Source organism: Pollicipes pollicipes, unplaced genomic scaffold, assembly GCF_011947565.3.
Source record: "Pollicipes pollicipes isolate AB1234 unplaced genomic scaffold, Ppol_2.1 Scaffold_3457;HRSCAF=4064_pilon_pilon_pilon, whole genome shotgun sequence".
Taxonomy (NCBI): Eukaryota; Metazoa; Arthropoda; class Thecostraca; order Pollicipedomorpha; family Pollicipedidae; genus Pollicipes; species Pollicipes pollicipes.
Window position 1 is genome coordinate 100,714 of NW_023596300.1, and position 5,558 is coordinate 106,271.

The window sequence follows — 5,558 nt, forward strand, 5'->3', positions numbered from 1 at the left end:
TGTACGGACAACACTTTTCGGAACATACAATTGGGTTTTGCAGTCATAAAAACAACACGGTATATATTCAGATCCACACCAAAGTGACATAAATTGGGCTTATGCGTGGAGTAGAATGACAAACTGGGAAGAAATAACGGGCTACGCTTTGAGGCGGTGAGGCGATGAGGTGCGTCTTGTCAACCGACCTTGACCAACGGCGGATCCAGAGTGGTAGGTGGTGGGGGTTGGATGGGGCTATGCCCCCTGTCTCTTCGGGTGAGGGGGCAATACAACATCACGATGAACGGGCAGTAAAATCTTCATTTGGTATACATATAACCTTTATTTTCCAGAGGCCTCAAAATCTCACGGGCACCACAAATAACCACAAATATTTATTTTCGATAGGCACTGAATTCCGGGCACACCAGAACCGGCTCAAGCCCTTCATTTTCTGATAGCACCAAATTTCAGGGATACAGCAGCGTTGTGCCTCCTACCCTGACGAAATCCTGGATTGGCCCCTTGGGCTAGGGGGCACCAAAATGGTCAGTTTGGAGCACGATAGCTTTCATTTCGCGGCACCATATCCTTCGTTTTAAAGAGCCCCTCTATCTAAATGGGCAATTTATATTTCCCAAAGCTTTAATTTAAAACGGCGTTCAAACTCCATGGACATTACAACATCTATGCCTTTCACTCTTGCAAATTTCTCGATCTGCCTGTTCCACGAGAGAGCATCAGAAAAACTTCCTTACCTGGTATCTTAGCTTTTATTTTCCGGAGGCACACACTTCCTGAGGCACCACAGAGCAGGGACGGGTCCAGAGGGGGAGGGGCCATGGGGTCATTCCTCTCCCCCTTGGGCCCAGAGAGGTTTGGACGCCCTGGGGAGGCACCAAATCTCATCGCAGAGGGGCAACAATACCTTCATTTTGGAAGCGCATAACCTATATTTTTATGAGACACCAAGTTGCAGGGGCACCGCGACGTTCGTGCCGTGGTCTCGACGAAACCCTGCGTCGGCCCTTGCGGTGAGGGAGCACCAAATCCTTCATTTCAGGCCAACATAACCTTTATTTTTTTTCAAGAAGCACTTAATTCTAGAGAACACCAGAAAGGTTCCCAATCCTTTATTCTGAGAGAGTCATTAATTCCAGGGGCATAACTATGTGGAGTTTCCCGCCCTGATAAAATCCTGGATAGGACCCATGGGCAGGGAGGCACAAAATTCGTCCTTGCGGGGCGACATCATCTTGATGGCCAAGGGGTACTTAATCAGAGCGGGTCATTTACAAAGCCCAAAACCATAATTCAAAAAGGTGCCAAAATCCAGTGGCATTACAATTGGTGTACCTTTTACTTTCTTTTAAAAAATATTAATCGAACTGTTCAGGGAAGGGGCACCCTGCTCAGCGAAACAGGCGTCAACAGCCTCCGTTGTCATTAGGGCTTTACGACGCGTCATCACAATACCCGGGCCTCTCCATTAACGAAATCCTGCATCGGCCCATTCGGCCAAGCGACACCTTTCTCTCGGACCTCCACTGCATTTATTTCCTTGAGACACCAAATGCGAGTGGGCGATTGAAAGAGCAATTGAGGGAGGTCCAAAACTCCCTTTCAAGGGGCACCGAAATACAGGGGCACCCCAGTTCCCCTGCCTTACACTGTTGAAATCCTGGTTCGGCTCCTTCGGTGAAAAGGCAGCAAGAACCTTGATTGCGGGGCATCATAACATTTATTTCTTTCAGCCCCCAATTAAAATTGGAGCACCATAATCGGCCCAAACATTCATTTTAAGGCGATGCAAGATTCCAGGGGCGCTTAAAATGGCCCCTAGAGCTTAATTTTCGCGGGGAACCGAATTAAGCACGACTCCCCTCCCCCACTTTCCCCTTAGGCTCCAAGGGTCCCATGGGTTCCGAAGGTCCTTTTTCGGTCACTTGGGGCCGAAGATCAAGAGCTCGATTAAAGAGTCCGAAGGGCAGGCCAGAGGTCGTATGGAGGGATCATAGCCTGAAGGCCGGACCCTAAAATGTAAGAGAAGCTCTAGCACTGATCGGAGACCCGTGTGACTGTGTCTCTATTTGAAGCCACTGACTGAGAACAACCATATCGAACAGTCCGTTCCGTGCTATTCTGGGGCGTAGAGGTTATTTAGCGAGCAGAGACAAGGCCAATATCTCTAAATGCCAATTAAAATGTATTTTACATTCGTCGGGACACCTGAAACAATGAGGGACCCACATTGCTGGTCAATGACCACAGTCCCTAGTGAGAGACCATGTGTCGGCAATGAGCCCCAACCAGAAGCAGCTGAATAGGGATGATGATGAGCCCCCCTATGTCAAAAAGCCTATTGTGCTGGTCTGAACCCTCCTGACAATGAAAGCATTCATGAGAAATGGCAAAAGAGGGTTCTCATGTACAATGAGACAGTGGAGAGGCCTGTGCAAGCCAGGGACACCAGAACCGGACGAGGGATCCACTGCACCATTTCAACCAGGGACCGATAAGGCGAATAAGTGTCTCGATGCCAATTATTGGACTTCCTGTGCCAGTACAGAGTCTGTTCGCATCAGCGAAGGCCCCTGCGCCGATCCGTTGCTGGATGTCTCAGTTAGAGGGCCAGCCGCATCGAGGAGGGCACCGGCCGTGATGCATCCTCCTGAGGGTCTGCGTACGGTTCTGGGGCTATCACCAGCCTAAAAGCCCCAGGATGGGACGTAATGCCTTCAGCTGCTGACCAGAACGCTTAGTTGGCTGACCAGCTGATTCTCTGAGCGGGTTCAGCAGTTGCAGCATTACGAGCAAGAGAGATTACGTCATTGCGTCTTCCCAATGCGCCTTCCCGCAATCCGTCCAGACTACCAACCTACGGCGAGGGGACATATTTTACAAGCATGCCCGTTGACTTCATAAAGCGTTGGAAAGTACCCATTTCGATACGTGGTCATTTCCACCCTTCTGTTGTCCGCTGCCAGGTGTTGCTGCAAGATTCCGTATGATACAATGGTGTAACTACAACATTTCAAACACGGCGTTCGCCCCCGAATGTGACACACTTTCGCATAAAAATTGAGTGATGCATGGGTTCCCAGACTAAATAAAAAAACTACACTACTGGCCTGCTGTTTACTGAAACGCGACATTACTTCAACTGTCTAGTGCTGAACGACAAAACTAATGTTTCGGAAGTATATGCCACCATCGCGATTTTGCTACCGAAACTACAGGTTTTGGTCATACGTCAGGAATGACAAATCGACAAAATAGCGTAACATAATGCAGACTTTTTCGCATCGGCATCGCAACCGTTTATTTGCCGTATTGCCTGGCTGGTGTTGCCTCAATACCTCAGAATTATTCTTACACATCTTGTAGGTGTCCACGCATATTGGAGTCTACAGAACTTGTTAGCAGTTGAAGTAATGCTGTGTATGCGTGAAACTGTACAAGCTCCTGCATTAAAAGTAACGGCAGTTATGCATGCTTGGAATCAGAAGTTTTTTTCGTGTAGCACAATTGTCGCTAATAACTCTTTGCAGCATAAGTAACTTCGTGTGTGAGCGAGGGCTGTATACGTTTTTTGCAGTGGGGGAAATGGCTGGTATAATTTTGAACATATAGAAGATAGTGCTGTTAGCCGTATTCCCCGTATAATACCTAGAAGAAAGGTGGCTGGATGCGCTTCGGTTATATTCCTTCACCGAAACAAACATCAGTAGTAAATTCAAAATTTCCGGCCGTCACACATGATTTTTCAATACGCTGAACAGCTCGAGACAGGTTGAGGCAGAAACAAACCTGTTTTTTACAGAACTAAAATATCGGGTGGGATCAGCATGAAATTTTGAATTTGCTGCTGAAATTAGTTTTGATAAAAGCATGTAACCGAAATATCAATGCATCTATCTCGTTTTCCCCTGGTTATTCTACGAGGAATGAGGCTTGCAGCGCTGTCTTATCTGCATGCATAATGCGCCTCCCAAATGCACTTAACTGTATAAGTTTTTGAAGCATACCTCAAGACGCGTAGAATTAATTTCACGTATGTCCTACCAGGAGAGCCAATGTCATGCATAAGAAGTGACTGCGTACGTCTTTGCAGCAGAAGTAATGACGGATGTACCTTTTGGAAGCAGAAGTAGTGTCGTGTGCAAGTAATGACTGTCTAAGCGTTTTCAGTAGAAGTAATGGCGGATACACAATTGATCAGCACAAGTTTTGTTGCGTAGCACTTGTGTCGGGTGTAAGTACCACCAGTAGGGGCATCGTGGCGCTCCTGTCAGCAGGAGTTTTTGGCTGTAACACTTGTGTGGGTATAAGCACTACCAGTAGGGGTATCGTGGCACTCCTGTCGGTAGGAGTTTTTGGTTGTAGCACTTGTGTGGGGTATAAGCACTACCAGTTGGGGTATCGTGATGCTCCTGTCGGAAGGAGTTTTTGGTTGTAGCACAAATGTCGTCGAATAGTTAGCCACCACACGACATGCAGGCCAGTGGTATTTAGCTATACGCTGCCAAAGGGTAAATTAAACCAAACAAAAAAACATATTGTCGACTTACAAGAGATCTGTATTCCCGCCCAACAATACTCCTACGGCGGCTTCGTGTGTGCAAGGTTGTACGTTCTGTGCACAAGAAAATCATCTCGAATTCAACGCTGCAGCTGTGCGAATCACCGCTCCCGCCGGCCCCCAAGCAAATAACAAGTGGTCGACAGAGATAAAGGCTGTCAGGGATAAACATTGAACCGGAAAGAAGTTGAATGAGAAAAATTTGAAAGGGAAGAAATTCGATAAGGATGAAAGTCAAATCGGGAAAAATTGGAGTAGAAAGAGTCGAAAGGTTTATTCCATTCGAAAGATTATTTCCTTATTATATAAGGCCGAACAGGAGAAAAGTCAAAACACAAAAATTCGACAGCGAAAGAGTAGAGACGGAACGAAACAAATCGGAAGACCGAACAGCGACCGAGATTAAGTTCAACTCCGATATGTATCTAAAAACATCAAAACTTAAGAATGATCGCAAACGCAAAAGTTGCCAGGCTTTGGCGCCTGGTTTTAAGGCCGAAAAAACCGTCCTCACGGGAAGGAGCAAATGGGACTGGATTGAACTGGATGGTACTGGATGGAACGGGACGGGGAAGTGTGGGACCGCATGAGATGAGACTTTACCAGAAGGAACCGGGCGAGAACAGCGACATGGGACCGAATCGGATGTGGCTGGACGAGACCAGAGGGTACCGGATGCGACGGCACAGGACCAAACCGGACGACACCAGAGTGGACCGCGCATGACCGGACGCGATCAGACAGAGGAGGACGCCACCGGACGTGGTCGAAAGGAACCGGACGGCATGGAACGGGACCAGACGGAACCAGACGGCACCGGACCAAACCGGACGACATCAGAGTGGACCGCGCATGACTGGACGCGATCAGACAGCGGAGGACGCCACCGGACATGGTCGAAAGGCACCGGACGGCATAGAACGGCACCAAACGGAACCGGACGGAACCAGACAGAACGGCACGGAACCGAATAGAGCAGGATGATGTCAGACGG